The sequence below is a fragment of the Phacochoerus africanus genome, chromosome X, assembly GCF_016906955.1.
Source record: "Phacochoerus africanus isolate WHEZ1 chromosome X, ROS_Pafr_v1, whole genome shotgun sequence".
Lineage (NCBI taxonomy): Eukaryota > Metazoa > Chordata > Mammalia > Artiodactyla > Suidae > Phacochoerus > Phacochoerus africanus.
In genome coordinates this window covers 20634701-20657231 of record NC_062560.1, presented here as the reverse complement: position 1 = coordinate 20657231, position 22531 = coordinate 20634701, and the positions used below count along the sequence as shown (strand labels likewise).

Sequence of the window (22531 nt, the reverse complement as noted above, 5' to 3'; positions counted from 1 at the left end):
TAGGCCAATAAGGGTTTGAGAGAAACAAGCAAAGGCATGGGCTGAATACTGCAGACAGCACTGCAGAAGCAAGTAAGTGAACAGCTGACAGAGATACTGTTAATAGAGAAACAGGCCGGGGGAGCCAGTGCCCCAAAGGACACTTCCCCAACATCAAGATTTGTGTCAGGATGCCAGTTCTCTCCAATTAAGTGCCAGTGGTTAATCTACAAGCTTGGCCATTCTGTCATCTTCCTACTCTCCTCTCTCCTCCCTGACAGCTCAGAAAAGTATCAGGTTATTTCAAATCTAAAATGGTAGGTCTAAAGGAGGCTCCCCAGAAAGGTTGTTTCAAAGAGGTCCAACAGCGAGACCATCACCCAGTGATGATGTGTCTGACCTGGCTGTTCTTCCAGTATTTGCGGGTCAGCGTAGTGGACCAGGGGGGAGAGAAATGCTAACACGTAACTTCAGAAGCCCACGTGGAGCAGTCCGGGAGGCCCTGCCTGTCTTTGGGTGCAAACCAAGGGAAATTCCATTCTCCTACAGAGATGCTTCCGTTTTCCTAACGGGACATTCAAGAAAGAATAAAATACTAGTTTTGGCACCAGAATGAAAATTTTCATTTGCGATTATGGGGTTGTAAATCCATTTTTAGCATTAATTCTAGAAGGAAAGAAGTTGAGATGTTTCCTTGGTTCTATAATGAATTGTCGGCACGAAGCTCAAAATAATTTTTTCTGTTTAATAAGTTTTCAGCTATGTTTTCAGTTCAATAACAGTTGTAAGGGAATGAGAGCTGTAAATCAGTGGGCTGGGTTCCATCATATGTAAACAAGAACAAACAGCAGATGGAAGGGGGGTACTTCACAGCTATTTCTTCCCAACTTAGTAAAAACATACAGAAAAAAGAAATCTCAACTTGACCTTGGGGCATGATAAAGACATTATAAATAATAGAGAGCAAAGGTCCTTTAAAATCATTAAGTCACTGGTTTTCAACCTTGTCTGTACCCTGGGGTCTTTTTTGTGGGTGGGGAGAGCTTTCAACAACGCTTATGTCACTGTTGCAGAGGGAGGCCGAGCACTGGTAGGTTTCAAAGCTGCCCAGGTGATTCTGAAGTGCAGCAGGATGAAGACTCACTGGTCTAAGTGAGGACACTCATTTTACAGATAAGGAAATTAAGAGCCAAGAGAGTCCATGATCCATTTCCGCTCTTACAACAGGAAAGGTCAGAGCCAGGATGTGACCACAGGGCTAAATGATCGTTGTGAGCTCAGAACGTCCAGGAGCAACATAGGTGTTCCTCATAAATGAGAAGAAAATGCCTGGAAAGGAGAAAACTGAGAGAGATGCAGCAGTGACCATTTCGAACAGAAAACCCACAGAAGGAGGGTGCTAAATCAAGGAAATCCTCAGGGACTGGATCTTTAGGCTGCACAGTCACCAACACCTCTAAGTATTTAGGACACCCCTGTAGAGGAAAAAACATTTGCCACTCTAAAATATGTCTCCTTGGCATAATGATTGTTTTAAGCTGGTTATTTTCTGAGAAAGAGTAGAAAAGGGGATCTGAAAAGCAAGTGGGAGAGGCCCTGTAGTAAGAAACATCTCCATTTGTAAGATGTCTTCCTTTCTGGACCTGGAAGAAGAGGATGACCTGGAAGAGAAATCTCTAGAAACTCGTTCAATGCAGAAGGCACTGACATAAATCTGCATCACAATCACCCTCCTTTACTGTCCTTTTCCTGGCCCATAAATAACTCTCCTTACCCCCATCTTCTTTTGTCTTTTGCTGAAGATGGTATATAAGACGAGGGCTCTGGCCACTGGTTGCTCAGTTTTCCCGGGTGTCTCTCATGTCTACATGTTATTTAACTTTGTCTGATTCTCTCCTATTAATCTGTCTCATGTCGATTTAATTCTTAAACCAACCAGAAGAACTTGGAAGGGTAAAAGAAAATTTCTTCTTCCCCACCATCACCCTGCAGCAACACGCATCAGCCAGCCCATCACCTTCACACACAAAGAGAAGCATTATCTTCCCAAACTAAGGGGGGGGGGGCGATAGGGATGGAAGGAAATGGGTGCATTAATTTGCAAGAGAGTCAGTGAGCAAATCAATGGAACCAGGTGATTAACTTTAGGTGGGGAGGTGAGGAAGAGTGGGAATAGTCAGGTTAATTCCCAGGCTATAGGCACAAGCAACTAGGTGGATACTGCCATTTCTTTTCTCTTTCTCTTTCTCTCTTTCTTTTTGCATTTTTAACAATTGAGGAATAACTGACACACATTATATTAAATTCAGGTGCACAACATAATCATTTGATATTTGTATACATTATGAAATGATTGCCACAGTAAGTCTAATAACATCTATCCCTATGTTACCGCACACAAGTTCGTGTGCCTGATAGAGTGAAGCCAAACAATGCAGAATTTCAGCGTTTAGAGCAGAGAAAGGTCTATAGCAGGGCCAAGCAAGGATATTGGGTGGCTTGTGCTCAAAAAACCCAAACTCTTCCATGGTTTGGGGGTAGAAGGGTTTATAGGCAATGTTTGGGGTGAGGGCAGCAGGGGATGTGACTTTCTTCTGATTGGCTGGGGATGAGATCTAGCAGGATAGTGCTTTAGGAAACTTGTGCTGAGCCTGAAATTACCATCCCCATCCCTGGGGAGGGAGGGGTTCAGTTCCTGTAGAAAAGCTCAGAGATACTGTTACGAATATTCCTGGAGGAAGGACCAGGACGTGCCCAAGGCTGCACTATTGTTTCTTGACTGCTCTTCCTTTGTTTCTGCATCCCCTCCCTTCCCTGATGAGAAAATGTTCATATCTGCCCTTTGGAACTCAGGGAAGGTCAAGGAGGTATGTGACTGTCCTTTTCCTACAACGGAGAAATGGGGGAATAAAAAGGATTTGTACCAGGGAGGGCCCCAGAGAGTCTTGCTCCATTTCAATCACACATAGTTACAGGAATTTTTCTTTCTCTTGTGCTATGAATGTTTAAAATCTAGTCTCTTAGCAATTTTTGAAACTGAGCAGGACCCTGCGTGGTCCCTGGGCATAGAAGCCTTGCTATGTCCCCTGTTTCTTACAGGGGAATAGAGTTCAGTCTCCATGACCTTCCCCGAGTTCCAAAGGTCAGGTTTAAACAGTTGCTAATCAGGGAAGGGAAGGGATACAGAGACCAGGGAGGAGCAGTCAAGAAACAACAATGCAGGAAGTTCCTGTTGTGGCTCAGCAGTAGGGAGCCTGACCGGTACCCATGAGGATGCGGGTTCAATCTCTGGCCTCGCTCAGCGCACTAAGGACCCCGCATTGCCATGAGCTGTAGTATAGGTTGCAGCCAGCAGCTGCAGTTCCATTCCAATTTGACCCCTAGCCTGGGAACTTCCATATGCCACAGGTATAGCCCTAAAAAGCAAAAATAATAATAATAATAAATAGAGATGAAGGAGGATGAATAAAAATCATATTTAAAAAAAAAAAAAAAAGAAACAATAGTGCAGCCTTGGGGCAGGGTCCTGGTTTCCCCTCAAGGGATACACACAACGGTATCTTTGAGCTCCTCTTCAGAATTAAGCCCCCACCAAAAGGAAGATGTTAACTACTTGATGGAGTGTTCTTCATTCCGGAGAGAAGGTCACAGACTGAGAATCTCAAGAACCACAGAAGCTCCTCAGGAGACTACCTGAGGCCAGACTGAAGGAACACAGGCCCTGTACACACCCTGATCCTTATCAGCAACCCTGCCCTTGAACCACTGCTTTAAAACTCCTCACCAAATCCTCCCCAGGCGGGACACACAGCTTTTTGAAGGCATGAGCCGGCTGTGTCTCCCTTTGCCTGGAAAAGCAATAAAGCTATTCTTTTTTCCATCACCCAAAACTCTGAAATTCAATTCGGTGTCGGTGTACAAAGGCCAGATTTCAGCAACACTTTCAAACATGCAATACAGTATTATAGTTACCATTTTCTAAAGACTTAGCATGTTGGAAGAGAAAGAGGGCTTAAGTCAGAGGCCATATCTCACTGGGAAGTGCAGATAGCAAGTCTGGACAACTCGGTCAAAGAGTCCGTCTATGAAACAGAAAAAGCAAAGGCAAGGTACACGCGGATAAAGGCTTAAAAGCGGGTTCTGAGGGTTTGGGGTTTGGGTTGTGAGCATTCTCTGTTGCTGCTACTGTTGTGGTGGAAGTTGACCATCTGAGAGATTTGACAGTATATAAATATCAATGGACATTCAACAAGAAGAAAGCAAACATCCAGATTAAAACATGAGCCGAGGAGTTCCCTGGCTGCCTAGTTAAGGATTCAGTGTTGTCACTGCTGTGGATCCGTCTGATCCTTGACCTGGGAAGTCTGCATAGTGTGGGCGTGGCCAAAAATTTCTTTTTAAATATAAATATAAAAACAACACAACAACGAAAAACATGACCAGTTCCCTACTGAAGACTGGTCTGCGGATCCCACTGTTCAGGCCACTAAATGGGTAGGAAGAACCACTGAGTGGGCTTAAGTTCTTCCACAAACTCTTAAAATACAAGCGCGTGGATGGAAAATAAATGGTTTCTAAAATTGTGGGGGGGGGAGAATGAGCCAAAGACCCTAACAGATGTATCAGTAAGAAAGGTACACAGATGACAAATAAACATGGGAAACGATGCTCCACATCCCAAGTCATGAAGGAAACGCAAACTAAAACAAGATGCCGCTACACACCTATTAGAATTGCCCAAATCCACAACATTAACAATACCCAGTGCTGGCAAGGAGGTGGAACAAAAGGAGCTCTCACTCACTGTTGATGGGAATGCAAAACAGAAGAGCCATTTTGGAAGGCGCTTTGGTAATTTGCTGTTTTTTATTTTTAATAAAACTAAACATATTTTTACCATACAATGCAAGAATCACATTCCTTGGTATTTACCTAAAGGAGATGGAAACTTTCAACCACACAAAAACCGGCACCCAGATGTTTGGAGCAACTTTACTGATACCTGCCAAATCTTGGAAGCAACTGAGATGTCCTTCAGTAGGTGACCAGATAAACAAATTGTGGTACATCCAGACAATGGAATATTATTCAGAGCTAAAAAGAAATGAGCTATCAAGCCATGAGAAGAAATGGAAGAACCTTAAATGCATATTACTAAGTGAAAGAAACCAATCTGAAAAGGCTACAGACTGTATGATTCCAACTACACAACATTCTGGAAAAGGCAAAACTATGGAGGCAATGAAAAGATCAGCAGTTGCCAGGGGGGGGGGTGGGGAGATATAAATAAGCACAGCACAGAGAATTTTCAGGACAGCGTATGATATTATATTTTATATATATGGCATCATAATGATGGATTCTTGTCATCATACATTTGTTCAAAGCCACAGAATGTACAACACCAAGAGTGAACTCTAAGGTGAACAATATACTGTGGGCAATAATGATGTGTCCATTTAGGTTCACCTGTGGTTTAAAAAAAATCATTCTGATGAGTGACGTTAATGGGAGAAATTATGCATGTGGGGATATGTGAGAGATGGCTCTACCTTCCTCTCAAATTTGTTGCTGAAGGAGAGAAGAGGCCACTTCAAAACAGCTCTTCGGCTTACGCATTATCAGAGAATATGTGGAAGGAGTCACCTTAGACATGAGATAGGATAATGAGAGGTGAGAAAGATAAAAACAGGAATGCAGAAGAATCTATAGGTAGACAGTGGATGGGTGAGAGTCCTAGTAGAATGGTATGTCTTTTCGCCAGGAGATAGGAGCAAGATCTTCTACTAAAAGGGAGGTTTCTCTAAAAAATTCAACTTCAGAGTTTCCTAGTGGCCTAGCAGTTTAAGGACTTGGCACTGTCACTGCTGTAGCTCAGATCACTCCTGTGGCTCTTGTTTGATCACTGGCCCAGGAACTTCCTCATGCCGAGGATATAGCAATCAATCAATCAATAATAAATAAAATTTAAAATTTGATTTCTTCACACACGGCTATGGCTATATGCATCCTGGTAGCACAAACATATTGGTAAAAAGAAGGACATTCACAAAATGAGGACAAAGAGGGCAAGGAAAGGTTTCCTCTCAACACCCTATCCAACATGTGGCCATAATAGAAAGCCCCCAAAGAATACCTAAGAAGCTGAAAATATCCAAGGAGAATGTTTAACTGGAGTACGGAGTACAAAAGCTAATCTGCCTTAATTATTGTTGAAAATAAATTAATCATGTAAAGCAAAACAAGCACTCTCCGACCCAAAGAGAATTTGGCAAATACGTATTTTGGAATTTTTGGATTTCCGTGGTGAATCTTAAAGTCATCTTGCCTCTCTTCTCTTTGAAACATGGAGTTCCTGTCATGGCTTAGCGGTAACGAACCTAACTAGTTTCGATAAGGATACAGGTTCGACCCCTAGCCTTGCTCAGGGGGTTAAGGATCTGGCATTGCCGTGAGCTGTGGTGCAGGCCGCAGACACAGCTCGCACCTGTGGCTGTGGTATAAGCTGGCCTGGGAACTTCTACATGCTATAGGTTCAGCCTCGAAAAGACAAAAAAAAAAAAAGTATTATTAAAATAGGCCGAATGCTTCCAGATACTTCTAAGCACCTTGGTTTGGCAGGACCCTCCCTGGCCATTCCTGGGTGTTAACAATAGCTTTGAAATTCATTCCCATTTTAAGCACAAGGCACAGGTTTTCAAAGCTCTCTGTACCTTGCTGACTGGCATTCCAAATGGAAATAAAGTAGCAAAACATTTCAGCCTACTGCGGGAATGAAGAATGGCAAATACTCGGCACATACGCAGCTTCCTTCTCCCTCTTCCTTTCCTTCTTGCGCCCCTTTCCTTCCCTGACCACCTCTATCTTTCCTAACCCCATGCTTTGATAACTCAATCTTTTTGTGGCCCATTTACAGATGTACAAAACAAGTACAGCACAGTTGGCCCTCTGTATCTGCATATTCTGCATCCATGGATTCAACCGAGCGCTAATAGTCAGGGGGAAAAAGTTTCAGAAATTTCCAAAATGCAAAACTGGAATTTGCAGCCTGCCAGTAACTATTTATATAACCATGTATCTTGTATTAGTGATTCTAAGTAAGCTAGAGATCATTTAAAGTATATGGGAGGATGTGCGTAGTTATACGCAAATACTACACCATTTTACGTAAGGGACTTGAGCATGTGAGATTTTGCTATCTGCCGGGAGTTCTGGACCCAATCACCCCCAGATCCTGAGGGATGACTGTAACCACTTTCCTCTTTTCCTTCCCTGTGAGTCTAGCTGGTCTCTGGCCTTGTCCTCTGAGGCACCACCATTCCTGCTCCCAGGCCCCAATGCCAGGTTCTCTTTTTTTTTTTTTTTTTTTTTGGCACACTCTCCAGATTTATTGTATGACATTTTCTGTGAAATGGTGCTGAACTACCCCAGCAGACTTGAAGAACAAGGGAAATCTTTGAAGGTGATTAATGTCATCGGTTGGCATGTCAATGCAAATAAGAGAAATAATGATTTTGGTAGGCTGGAACTAGGAAGATAAATCACTGAACACTTCCGATTTTTATCTTTAGACTACTCTACAGCATCACAGAATAACACTGCCTTCAGTCATATTCCCTGAGGCAGAAAAAGCCTGATGTAATTTTTAAATAAGAAAAAGAGAGAAATAGTATTTCTTCACCAAACTTTGACCTAATGCCCCAACCAGCCAGCATATAACATTAGTAGAAATCACTTAAAGGAGAAGTCATAAGGTGAAGTTACCCATAGAAAATATTTATTTAGAGCCATAAATCAAAATATAACATATAAAAATTAAGTGTTATTGTGGTAAAACATGCCACATGCAGGGTAAGAACCTTCCAGATAGAGAGCATTTGGTTAAGCATATACTTATTTCAGATTTTACAGATCCACATTGAGAAAATACAGTTCATTTGGTCAGTCTACAGGCAGTTTTTAGTTCCTCAACACTATTACTTAAAAGTGGATTCTCCTTTTCATTCTTTATGCTCCAGGGTTTTGCTCATAGCATTCTACATCAAACACCAGACACTGGTGACTCACATATGCATACGTGTACACCTGTAACCCTTCCAGGGAAGGTTTCTTTAAATGAGATTCTCCAATAATAGTACATTAAAATTGGCTCATCTGCTCTTTTTTTTTCGCTTTTTAAGGTCACATCCTCAGCATATAGAGGTTCCCAGGCTAGGCGTCGAACCAGAGCTACAGCTGCCGGCCTACACCACAGCCACAGCAATGCCAGATGACCTACACCACAGATCAGGGCAATGCCGGATCCCCAACCCACTGAGTGAGGCCAGGGATCGAACCCGAGTCCTCATGGATACTAGTCAGTTTCGTTTCCGCTGCACCACAACGGGAACTCCCTCGTCTGCTCTTCTTTTGACCTCTCCTTAGCCTTTCTCCCCTCACATGGACATGGGAACTTTGTGTTCTATATAAATGGGTTAAAATGGTTCTATTAGCTCATTTAAAGGGACATAAGCTAATACTGCTTTGAGAAGAAGTGAAACCAAGCAGGACTCTGCAAAGCCTTCCCAGTGACAGATAGCTCCATGCCCCCACTTCGTGTTGGGAGAAAAAGCTTTAGTCTCTGAGGCCTTCCCTGAGTTCTAAAGAGCAGATTCAAGCAGTTAATAATTACAGAAGTGAAGGAATATAGAAACAAATGCAAAGCAATTCCGCAAAAAGTAGTAATAGCTTGCACAATATTTCAGCTATAAAACAGAGTCACAGGACTCCTAGTTCCTCTTCAAGGGATACAGGTAACAATCTGACACACATCCTTGATTTACAGAAACCAGGACCCCACCAGATAGAAACTGCTGACCACAGGCACACAGACCCAAGACTGGCTGGAACGAGAAGACGGATACTTCAGATTCTCAAAACATCACCCTGTTACCTCACTAACAACCAATCAGAAGAATGTCCACAGGCTGATCAGACACCCTGCGACCCTCACCCCTAACAGTGCATTTAGAAACCCTTGCCCAAAACCAATCGAGCAGTTCGGGTCTTTTGAGCATTAGCTGCCTGTCCTCCTTGCTTGGCACTCTGCAAATAAATGCTGTACTTCCTTTCAACACAACCCAGAGTCAGTAGATTGACTTTGTTGCACACTGGGCAAGCAAACCCAAGTTCAGCTCGGTAATAGAAAGGGTCAGTTCACCCCACCGTCAGTTGTAGTTTCCTTCAAAGGTTTGTCTCTGTTGACAAGGAAATCCCACATGGCCATCTCAGATCCTACCTCATATCCGTGAATCCCAAACACTTAAAAAACACTTAAACCTACACTTTCAGTTCCTTGTCTGGGTTCTTATTCAGCTTATAATGAGAACAATATAGGGGTGTGTTTAATTGCCATTTGTAGTTATTTATTACTTATTTTCCCAACAAATCCATAAGCTTTGAGAACAGCAATCATGATTCAGATCAGATGAAGTCATGGATATGTAAGCTACCTAAAAAGTGCTGAAGGGGAGTGGAACTGGCCATCCCAAAACATGCCTCTTTGGCCTGAGGATTATTTTACACTGGGTACTAATTATTTTTAAGAAACAGCAGACTAGAAAAAGCTCAGAAAACAGAGAAGGTACCCTTTTGTAAGAGACATTTACATTTATAAGGGAAATCCCCATTTGAAAAGGGGTCTCCCTCTCTGAACCAGAAAAGTAGTCAAGACTAAATCTCTAGAAACTTTTGTCTATGGAGAAGACAAGACTTCAATCTGCCTAACGACCTTACTCTGTTCATTGTGCTTTGCCTGGTAACCTCCCATAAATGGTTTCCCTCCCCAACATCTTTTGACTTTAGCTAGAGATGGTATTTAAGGTGATAGCTTGGGCCATTTGAGAAAGTTACTCAGTTTTCCTGGGTTTCTCTCAGGTATACAGGAGGTATACATCTTATTAAACCTGTTTTCCCCCCTTAATCTGTTTTTTGTTTTATTACAGAGGGGTCTTAGCCAAGAACCTAGAAAAGGAAAGGTAAAAATAATTTTTCTTCCCTTACAATGATTCACAAATTTAAAGTTGTTAGTTTCAGGAGTTCCCCTCGTGGCTCAGCAGAAACGAATCTAACTAGCACCCATGAGGACACAGGTTGGATCCCTGGCCTCGCTCCGTGGGATAAGGGTCCAGCATTGTTGTGAGCTGTGGTGTAGGTTGAAGACTGGGCTCAGATCCTGCATTGCTGTGGCACAGGCCAGCAGCTACAACTCCAATTTGACCCCTAACGTGGGAACCTCCATGTGCCGCAGAAGCAGCCATTAAAAAAAAAAAAAAAAAAACCTACATAAAGTTGTTAGTTTTATGATTTCACATCTTACATGATATGATTTTGTATCTCATATAATACAATAGCAGATGTTCAATAAATACGATTTATGTTTTTCAAAACCTTGACTGCGTATCTAGCAAAGCAGTGAAATTTAATCAAGTATCTTTTATAACGGTTATTCCAGCAGTTATTCCAAATATAAACTCTAGGGGAAAACAAATGACTCAGTAAGGTCAATCCATGCTAAGGCTGATGATGGCAACATGGTACAGGATAGATGGCTAAGAATGGCTTAAAATATATATATATATATATATATATATACACATACATAATACAAAAGATATCTGATAAAAAGAGCTATAGGTTGATGGAGTTTCTAAAGAAGAAAAAAACCTTCATGGTTAATTATGTGCATTAATCTTAAAATACCGTAATTTTAATGAAATTATTAAATAAAAAGCATAATGTTAAAGAAATTTCCCTCTTTAATATATTCAGAAGTTATATCTTAATAAAACATAATTAAAAGTCTCCAGTCTCCCCAGTGGTCTAGAGCAGGGCATGGTTCCTTAAGTTGCAACCACGTGACTACTGAATATGAAAAATAAAAATTATAACTCATGAGGTTAATCCAGAATAGGCTGCAATCAAAGGAAAGTTACTAAAGCTTTTCTTTCTGATAAGTGTCACTTCACCAGAAATACAGATATTAAATAAATCAATGCTCTAATAGATATTAACTATCCACTGATTCACCATATTTATGAACATGAGCTTGAACTGGCTCCTGATAAAAATATAATAATGACATTGAAATAAGAAGTAAAGAAGTAAGTTCCCTTGTGGTGCAGTGGCTTAAGTATCTGTTGTTGCCACAGCTGTGGCAGAGGTCACAAATGTGGCTCAGGTTTGACCCCTGGCCCATAAATGTCAAGATGTCACAGATGTAGCAAAAAAAAAAAAAAAAAGTAAGAGACCCTTACAAAGGTGGGAGAAGTGGTTAAGCCAGAAAAACTAAGGATAATTAGAAAACGATCTATTTCCGGCAGCCAAACAACCTGATAAAATCATACCAGTCTGTCAGGATTAACAAACTTGCATAGCTATTCAAAATGTTGGCAAAAGAAAAAAATAATCAAGTTATTTGGGTCCTAGACATGCTATAAAGTGTGTTTAGCATGTTCTCTTATTAAAAAACCATAAGGCTGGGGTGGAAGTAGTGAGAGTAAAATTATATTTACTGGATGTGAATAGATAGACTGTGTTCTAATTTTCTAATTCAACTTTTTCTATTTCCTACTTTCCTACTCTGAAAGAGAACAGGGCTCAGAAAGCAGAGTAATATTTAGAAGTCAATTAGTCTCATAATGGTCTAGCCATCGGCTACTGGGTAAACTCCCTCCAGCAAGGAATTCTGCTGGGGTCACTTCTACAGCTCGGCTCTGTTGGAGGGCCTAAGCGCTTTCTTTCAGTGAAATGAACTTCCAGGACAGGGTCCTCGCAGCCCACAGGTCTGATAAGATCTGCTTGACAAGACTGTGGCCCATAATACGTGGCAAAGGCAACAGTGTCTAATGTTATCCCAGAGACAGAAACAACAAACAAGAAACTTGGGCCATGGAGTTCTCGTTGTGGCTAAGTGGTAATGAACCTGACTAGTATCCATGAGGATGCAGGTTTGATCCCTGGCCGGGCTCAGTGGGTTAAGGATCTGGTGTTGCCATGAGTTGTGGCGTAGGTCACAGACTTGGCTCAGATCCTGCTGTGGCGTAGGCTGGCAGCTGCAGCTCCGATTCTACCCCTAGCCTGGGAATTTCCATATGCCGCGGGTGCAGCCCTAAGAAGATAAAAAGAAAAAAAAAAAAGAAAGTTGAGGCAAATGTGTCATCACTGTGGCAGCACAACTCAAGGACGAGGGCAAGAGTAGTGTCCATACTTCTTTCAAAAGAATTCCCAAAGAGTTTTCTAAATTACTTGTTTTGCTGGCTGTCATTTTACCAAAGGTTGCTTAAAAAGAGCTGTCAGGACTGGGGTCTGAGAACATTTATTGTAATAAGATTTAGCCCGTAGAGAGTTGTGAAACCTGGAACTGTTAGAGAAATTATATTTGGCTCTTTGACTAGTTTCATGAGACTCTGGTAGGAGCCAGATTTAGCGGTAAATGACGGGACAGGTGCTGGAATGTGGCCAGGGCTCTCGCCTTAAAAGGATCTTTATCCCAACCAGAAGCTACCACACTGGGCATGTATGGAGGAGTAAGAAGAGCAAAACCCCCAGGTCCCTCCCTCCAATTCACTCTTTTGAAATTAGAAAGAAGAGATCTCAATGCAGAAGAGTCGCCACAGCTGTTTGGTGGTATGAATTCTGTCTTCAAGACTGACCCTGGGCACGGTGCACAGTGGTAACAGTAGCTCACAGTCACTGGGCAGGCACCACCCACCAGACATTATGCTACACTTTCTACGTGGACGATCCCATTCAGTCCTCATCACCAACCAGCAAGGTAGGTACTGTGTGTATCCCTACCTCTGATTCACTGCAACGATGGCTCTTAACCCTATACCCTCAGTCCACTATCCATGGCCTTTGCTGTGGGACCTTTCGCTAAAGATGCAGAGTGTAATTACCTGCTCTGTTCATCTGGGCTGGCCATGTGGCTTGCTTTGAGAAACAGAAAGCAGACACGACATTATGCAGTTCTGAGCCTGGGCCAAGGGAATGTGCCACCACCAGCTCATGTGCTCCTCTGCCATCGCTATTAAGAACATGCCCAGGCCAGCGGCTGAAGGAAGTAAAACACCTGGAGCAGAGCTGAATCCTCCTGATCCCCTATGCTGAAGCCAGCCTAGACCAGCCAAGCCCCAGACATTGGAGGCACCTAGCCAGAATAGGCAGAGCTGCCCAGGGGACTGCCAACCAACTCCAAGTGTGCCAACAATAACTGTTCACTGGTGAAGGCCACTGAAGGTTTGTGGCTGACTGTTACACAGCATTACTGTAGCAGCAAAACTTGCGTACCATTCATGAACAGGAAGACAGACAGAAAGGGGTTAACTTGCCTGAACTGATAAAAGAGTAGAGCTAGGGAGTTCCCACTGTGGTGCACTGGGTTAAGAATCCAACTGCAGTGGCTTAGGTAGCCACAGAGATGCAGGTTCGATCACCCTCGCAGTGCAGTGGATTAAAGGATCCAGCATTGCTGCAGCTGCAGTGTAGGTCGCAGCTGTGGCTCAGGTTCAATCCCTGGCCCAGGAATTTCCATGTGGTGCAGGTGGAGCTGGGTTACGAGATGCTACTGCAAGTTTTCAAAAAATCAGATGTAACTTTTTGGTAAGGTCAATTATCTTATAACTATATTTTAAAAGCTCTTTAAAACTTAGGTCACTTTGCTTGCCTCAATTCAGAGAGGTTTTCGCAAAGACCCAGAGAAACTGACTAACATGAGGGTGGATACCACTGACTAGGCGAACAGAAACAGGGCACTTGACAGCCAGATAGCATATCCTGTCTCTGCATGACCTGCCTTGCAGGGCGCTTTATCTTTGTCAGTACAATGGCTGCACTGAGAGCAACTCTTATGAGCAGCAGCGTCTGTAAGGAATGAAGAACCCCTCAGCCTGAGGGTTTTGCGATAATGCACGACACTTGACTTTCATGTGACTTCTGCCACTAACGTTAGAGTTACATCTCATTTACTTGACCACTGAGAGAAACAGTGAGCAGGGGAATTGGAGAACTTGAATATTAATGGCAGTACATCAATTCAATTATCTTGGCTAACTAATGAGGTGAACTCCTGGTATATGGAGGTTGCAAGTTCAAACTCCACCACTGCAATTGGACCCATGTGGGTACTTAAGTCTCTGGCACCAGCTGCAGCAGTATGGGGTGGGAGGAGAAACCTGTTCTTGGGCTAAGAATTACTACCAGAATTGCTCAAGCAAGAGCACACAGAATATTAGAAAATACTGTAGGTCATCTGTGGCATTACTCGGGGACATGAACGATGTCCTTACCATAAAGGGAAAAACAAATGAGCTACTAGACTACAGAAGAAATCAGTGTATTGTCTTACACAGCAAGTAAAGATTTCATTCTTCAGTTAATAAAGTCTGTATCTGAAATATAATAAAAGATTTGTTCTTCTTTAACTAATTAACCTTCTGCATACAGATTATTTTAATGTATAATAAGAGATCAGCGACTTTAGCTTTGATTTGAAAGATTCTCTCCTTGATCAAACTTTAGTCGGGCTCCGCTAAGCCCTCTTGACTAGTCCTCAGTGATGGCCCAATCCTATCCTTGCTAGGCCTGCACAGGACAGTTTTGGCAAAAAAAAAAAAAAAAAAAGTCAGTTGAGAGAGAATCCCCTGCACTCTCCGTATCTGGTCAAATTCCTTATCCCCCACCTTTGAAATGTGAGCACCCTGGCTTGCCTTCAGAAAAGTCCCCTGACCCTTGAATCAGTAATTTTTCCATCCCCTGATGACTCCACTCCGCTTGTTCACTCTAAGTGCCCAGCTGGATTTGCCAGATTCAGGGTTGAGCCTGACTTCCTCTCCTCTACTTTGAAAGTCTTGACACTCTTTGCAATAGTCCTGAATGAAGTCTTCCTTATCATTTTAACAAGTATCAGAATAATTTTTCCTGAACTGGGTTTGCTCTATAACAAAACCAGAAAATTTTAGGGAGCAGTAGTAAAATGCCTATTGGCAGAGTTGAGATATGAATAAAGATAAGTAATATGGGGACACGGTGTCTGCAACGAAATAAAACTATGTGGTTTAATAACTTAGCTCAGCCCAACCATTCAAATGGAAACTCCGGTTTCCTTGAATTTTCTAGAAATTAAAATTAAAATATAGAGCAGAAATAATTTTTTCCTTTGCATCAATACAATAGAAAATTGTTCTTGGATGTACACGTCTACATTTCCGCCTTAGTAACCAAAAAGAAATGGTAACCATTTTTAAAAGACTGGGGTGCTTTGTTTTTTTGTTTGTTTTTTTGGCCGAACTCGTGGCATATGAAAATTCCCAGACCAGGGATCAAACCTGCCCCACAGCAGCGACCCAAGCTGCTGTACTGACAATGCCGGGTTTTTAACCTGCTGTGCCACAAGGGAACTCCTAAAAAGACTGTTATAATGAGAAACCTTACAGAGCCTCAGGTCAACAATCCAAACATCGGGGATCACTCTTCAGAATGATAAACGTAGAAAATACTAGAAATTGTGCTCAGTGGGTGGACTGAGCCAAAGATAGACCTCAAAAGTGGCTTTTAAATAAAATCTCCGATAATTAGCTTGCTTATTACTGTTTCCTTCTTTATTCTGAATATTATAAGAACACCAAAAAATGTAATGTCAACCGGTTAGATTTGAATAAAAGCTTCACTCTGTCTTTAAAATATTAAGATACTAGAAGCAAAAATCTATTGCAACTGTTCTCTAACTATAAAATACCAAGGAAATAGGAGCATTTTATTTTTCTAAGATCTTAATTTATGAATAAATAATTTCCTGCTGAGGGTGAATTAATTATAGGACAAGGCACTAAGAAGGCTCCTCATTATAACTAGTCTCCTCATTTCAGTTATAAAAATGGTGAAGATCAAGTGTTTTTCAGAGAAAAGCAAGGGAACAGAACACTGACTTAAAGCTAAATTGTTTGGACCTGAACCCCACCTATAAACCATTTTCAGGCTGTATGACCTTGGGGAATTTACTTAAACTCTCTGAGCCTCGGTGTTTTCACCTAGAAAAATGAGGGCAGTGATGGTGAGGATCAAATAAGTTAACATACTGAAAGCACCTAGAATGAGTACGAGACATCCAACTAAATCTCAGTACAAGTTAGCTGTTTTAGGTCACCGCTGCAGTGTGGGTTTGATCCCTAGCCGGGGAACTTTCATATCCTGTGGATGCTGCAAAAAAAAAAAAAAAAAAAATTAGGTGTTTTATTATCATCATTGTATTTTAAAAAACATTATACAGCTATTATTGGGATCTCTGTTTGCCTGCCATAGACACGGATATCTATCTGGGGCATTTGCTCATACATTACAGATATAAATTATCATTAATAATTTAAAAATGGGGAGTTTCCGTCGTGGCTCAGCAGTTAACGAACCCGACTAGCATCCATGAGGACACAGGTTTGATCCCTGGTCTCGCTCAGTGAGTTAAGCAGCTGGTGTTGCAGTGAGCTGTGGTATAGGCTGCAGATGCGGCTCGGAGCTGGCGTTGCTGTGGCTGTGGTGTAGACCAGCAGCTACAGCTCCAATTGGATCCCTAGCCTGGGAACCTCCATGTGCCGCGGGTGTGGCCCTAAAAAGACAAAAAAAAAAAAAAAAATTGAATGGAAGAAGAGAAAAATAACAAGTAACAACCTTAGACATCCCTCCACACAAACATACATACCCCTTAATCTTCTTTCCTGTCACTGAGGTCCTGAGCCTACACGTCAGTTTGGCACAGGAGGAAGACAGCATGGCCTCTACTTATGTGACAGACAATATATCATGGATTCTCTGAGAAAGTTCCATTTTTATATCCTGTGTATAACTTTCCACAAAAGCAACTTGCTAAATATTTAGCTGATATGCTATATTTTAAAATTAGGCATGATCTTCTTCTAAATAAGATTTTAAAAATTAAAGAAGTTCTCTAACAGAGAAGGTCATGATTTTGGGGTCTGAAAACTAGAGAGAAAATGTTAGCATAAAAGGCACAAAATGGTATCCCAAGGACGTATTCAGTCTGGCAACCAAAATACCGACCAAGATTTAAAATGTGGGTGATTTCACATAAAAATCCGTATTTCTGACTTCTCTCTCAAAAAATAAACAGGACTTCCCAACGGGATTGGTGGCATCTCTGCAGTACCAGGACTCAGATTCAGTCCCCAGCCTGGCAAAGTGGGTTAAAGGAGACAGCATTGCCACCGCTGTGGCGTAGGTTGCAACTGCAGCTCAGACCTGATCCCTGGCTCTGGCCTGTGAACTCCATATGCCTTGGGCTAGCCAAAAATGGAAAAAAAAAAAAAAAAAACAAAAAAAAAAAAACAGAAAAACCCAGAAACCTAGCAACCTTGGGCAAGCATCCTGCATGAATACAGCCTGAGCTAAATCCTAAATATCACAGTCATTCCTCTTCATCACTGGGACAGACACCGAGGCCCAGGTGCCAATGCCATTCATCATTGCACTTGCCATGGCTTTTGTCGACACCCAGGCAGCTTTACTCCTGTACGGTATTTAACGTTCCTCGCTGGCTGTGAGAGTATTTGAGCTTGGAGCCCCTGGCTTTCGCCTTGACTGAGTCCTCTGCACCTTTCGGGCATAGAGTATCTTTAACTTGCACACTCCACAGTATCCGGTCCCTGAGCCAATGAGAACCAAGCCTCCCACGTGCTTACTTCAGAGTAAAGTCTGGAATTTGCTTCTCCCTCTACGCTGGTATCTCAGACAACCTGTGACATCCTCACCAAGGAGTAGCTTGACTCCAACTCCCACCCCTGCTCCCAGACCAGGAATCCTGCCCGGGGTTGCTTGAGTCCTTCTCCTCTCATACTGGAGCCCTCTGAGAAATCCAGTTGCTGAGACACCAATGACTCCACCTCCCCAGCCCTGGCCACAACCATCTACTCACCCAGGGACTATGCCCTGCCATGTTGAACTCAAAGGGTCCCTCTTCAATTCTTTAGACAGGCACTGTCCAATATGGTGGCCAAACAAAGCAATTAAACTCTTGAAATGGGGTTAGTTCCAATTGAGATGTGCAATAAATATAAAATATGCATGGGGTTTCAAAGACTTAGTATGAAATAAAGCCTATGGACTACTGCATTAATAATTTTATATCAACTGCTTGTTGAAACGATAATATATTGGATATACCTGATTAAACAAAATATATTGTTACAATTAATTCCACTTGTTTCCTTTTAGTTTTTGTTTTGTTTTGTTTTTGTCTTTTGTTGTTGTTATTGTTGTTGTTGTTGTTGTTGCTATTTCTTGGGCCGCTCCCGCGGCATATGGAGGTTCCCAGGCTAGGGGTTGAATCGGAGCTGTAGCCACCGGCCTACACCAGAGCCACAGCAACGCGGGATCCGAGCCGCGTCTGCAACCTACACCACAGCTCACGGCAACGCCAGATCCTTAACCCACTGAGCGAGGCCAGGGATTGAACCCGCAACCTCATGGTTCCTAGTCGGATTCGTCAACCACTGCGCCACGACGGGAACTCCTCCTTTTAGTTTTTAAAAACGCTAGTAGAAAATGTAAAATTACATACGTGGCTCATATCAAGTTCTACTGGACGGTGCTACCTTAGGTAACAAAGGCAACTAGTGTCAAAAGAGCTCTACAGCTCCCTGTTCTCACTCCAGTGGCCTGTCCCGCTAGTACTAGTAAAGTTTGCAGCCAGCCATATGGGTTAAGGCCCTGTCTCACCATCTGAAAGGCAGGCAATTATTCCATGTGGCCTCTTTAGGTGGCTTTTAGTGGAAGGATTCTCCTTTCTCTACATGCTATTCTTCCTGTTTCTAATTAAATTTGCGAAACTCCTATGGTTATGTATGAGTGAATAGGAACATACAATTGTGTAGCTGTGTGCACATGGACACTTGCATGTGGGAAGTCATAAGGAAATAGGAACTTTTCTATGATGAAAAGGCCATTTGCAGCAACATGGACGTGACTGGAGATTCTCATACTGAGTGAACTAAGTCAGAAAGACAAAGGCAAATACCAGATGACGTCACTTACATGTGGAATCTAAAAGGTGGCACAAACGAACCTATCTACAAAACAGAAACAGACTCACAGACATAGAGAACAGACTTGTGGTTGCCAAGGGGGATGGGGAAAGGTGTGGGATGGACTGGGAGTTTGCGGTTAGTAGGTACAAACTATTACATATAGAATGGATGAGGAATGAGGGCCTGTGTATAGCAAGGGGAACTCTATCTAGTCTCTTGGGATAGATCATGATGAAAGACAGTCTAAGAAAGGGAATATGTATATATGTATGACGGGGTCACTTTGCTGTACAGCAGAAACTGGCACAACATTGTAAGTCGATTATACTCTAACAAAAAAAATTTTTTAGGAGTTCCCGTCGTGGCGCAGTGGTTAACGAATCCGACTGGGAACCATGAGGTTGCGGGTTCGGTCCCTGCCCTTGCTCAGTGGGTTAATGATCCGGCGTTGCCGTGAGCTGTGGTGTAGGTTGCAGACGCAGCTTGGATCCCGCGTTGCTGTGGCTCTGGTGTAGGCCGGTGGCTACAGCTCTGATTCAACCCCTAGCCTGGGAACCTCCATATGCCGAGGGAGTGGCCCAAAGAAATAGCAAAAAGACAAAAAAAAAAAAAATTTAAGAAAAGGAGGAGAACCCTGGGAGGTTGGGGGAATAAGGGAGGATGCTTTCTCCTCTACAAAGGAAACCTTGAAATGAACTGCTGCTCCTCCCACCCTCTCTATAAAAAGGGTCCCAATCAGAGGCAGTAGCGCTAACCCGCCATTAAGAGGCTAGAGAATCAGAGATACTGAGGAGAAGCAGAGTCTCTTAGAGGAATCTAGGTACCAGTTTTCAAAAAAAAAAAAGCTAAATAGCCGGGGGGGGGGGGGGGGGGGGGGGGGGTGGCGGTGATGGGGAGGGAGCCTGGAGGCACTCATACAGGGTTTGGCACAGTCCATTTAAACCAATTTGTATCAGGGAAATTCTCAATGATATGAAAATCGAAGCGGATGCTTGCACTAACCCAACAGGCTCTGGTAAAGTACTGCTGCCCGAGTCAAATGCCTGCCCTGCTCACAGGATCACCAGAGCTGTTTTTAACACCGGTAACTGTTTGCAAACTAATGAACGATGCAAAGGCCTTGCTACTCCAAGTGAGGTCTTGGACAGGTAGCACCAGCAACACGTGAGACGTTGTTATGCAAATTCTTGGGTCCTACCCCAGCCTCACTTAAAATGCAATGAGATTGTGCATTTTAACCAGAAGATTGTCCGGTGATTCCAGCACATATTAAAGTTTGAGAAGTACCTAAAGTTCAACCCTCTCTCCAACTACATTTATTTGCTTAACAACTGTTTTTGAAAATAAAACAACGGCAGTTCTCCCTCTGAGTTAGTGTCTCTGGAATTTGTCCCATTGGGGATCTTTCTGTTTCTCTCTTTGGATTGTAGCTAATAATACACAATATTTTTCAAGTCAATCAGTGGTTCCAGGTGGTTCTTGGATGAGAGCCCTGTAACATGGCTATAAAAAGCCAGATATTTCTCTTATAAGTTTCCAACTTAAGTATTCCCTGAGGCAAAGAGCTTCTGCTTAAGGGAAGCAAATAATTTTATGTAAAAGAGATGAGTATCTGTGTAACTATCACATTACCTCCATGTCTCACATACATCAACATAAGAGGAGAACTGCCAAAATCAACTTTTAGAATGTCACACCCTGACACATGAAAAAGGGACTTTTACACCAAAACTGAGAAAAACAAATTAATCCACATACCTTTTATATTACTTAAATTTCTTCACTGCCAGAAAAAAAAATCCTGCTATATATAAAAAAAAACACCTCCATTATCCCTTAATTGTTTTTATATCCTTCCCAAGGCTTATAACGTTACCATTGTGATTATCTGATAAAATCTCAATCCATTTATTCCAACCAAGGAGTGAAAGAAAACACAATGGGAATATTGAGTATTTTAAAATAAGACATTAATTCTTCAGTGGAATTATCTGCAAGAAGGTTCAAATATAAAGTCTCAGACTTGGCAGAAAATTCTCCAAAGTATCAAAAGAGAAAAAATCCAAGTAAATGTACTTCAATTATGATATCTCAAAGCAAAATTCAGCACATAATATGTAGTTATGTAATACATATCAACACAATACCAACCAGTTGAATCATTATGACAAACTTATGGCTTTGCCTTTTTTTTTTCTTTTCTTTTTTGGATGCACCCACGGCATATGGAAGTTCTCAGTCCAGGGACCGAATCCAAGCCTCAGCTGCAACCTACACCATAGCTGTCACAATGCGAGGTCCTTAACCCACTGTACCACAGTAGGAACTCCTATTGCCTTTTTTAAAGTCAGTGTTTAATGACCACCTGCACCTGAGCTGCTTACATATTCATATCGGACTAACCACAGTGGATTGTTATTAGTGAAGCAGAGCAAAATACACCATCCCAAAATATGCTTCTTTGGCATATTGATTATTTGGAGCTGACTATTTTTGAGAGACTGCAAACAAAGGACAATTTCTCAAAACACAGTAAAAGTTACCTTTTGTGAGAGAAACTAACAGGGCCAGGGATGGAATCCAAGTTGCAGCTTATGACCAGCCAGTGACAATACGGGATCCGTAACCTACTGCACCACTGGAGAACACCTAATGCTTCACAAAGAAAATGAACCTTCCCCCACCAAAAAAAAAAAAAAGCTAAATTCAAATTTCTAATTCAAAACAGACCCTTCTCTTCTAATGCAGCTGAAACAGATGGAGACGAACACACAGCCAAGATGACGAGTGTTTTTAAAATTCGTGACTTCCAACCTCTCCTAGACCATTACTGCCTCCAGGCAGCCACACTATACTCCAGTCCACTCAGGCTCCCCCTCCCCTGGACGACCACTTCACACCTTCTCCTCTCTCCCCTAACCTTCAACCCCAACTTCTGTCCTAAACTCAGGGCTCATATACCCCACTGCCTCCTTGACATCTCCATGTGGAAGTCGGCAAACATCTCAAAGTCAACGCGGCCAAAACTGAACTCCTGACCTTCCCTTCCAAACCTGATCCTCCCCAGAGTATTCCTCCTCTCAGTTCACAGCAACTCCGTATTTCCACCCTTCCATCCACTCTCAGAACTCTTCTTCTCAGACCCTCAACAAATCTGTCAGCAAACGGTGCTGGTCCTATCCTTCAGAAGGTATTCAATCCCCCCCCACCCCCCGACACACACACACACCTTCTACTGCTACCACCTGGTGCGAACCACCACCACCTCTGGCCTGGTCCCTCTGACAGTCTTTTTTTTTTTTTTTAAATGGCTTATTTATTTATTTATTTAAATTACTCAAATGAATTTATCACCTCTGTAGTTGTATAATGATCATCACAATCTGATTTCACAGGATTTCCATCCCACAGCCCGAGCACATCCCCCCACCCCCCAAACTGTCTCCTCTGGAGACCATAAGTTTTTCAATGTCTGTGAG

General features: G+C 42.4%; 1 protein-coding gene across 1 annotated transcript in view; it reads right to left on the bottom strand.

Annotated features, from left to right (window-relative positions):
- Positions 1–22531, bottom strand: part of PHEX (phosphate regulating endopeptidase X-linked) — a 226183-nt gene that overhangs the window by 123293 nt on the left and 80359 nt on the right. The window lies entirely within an intron of this gene.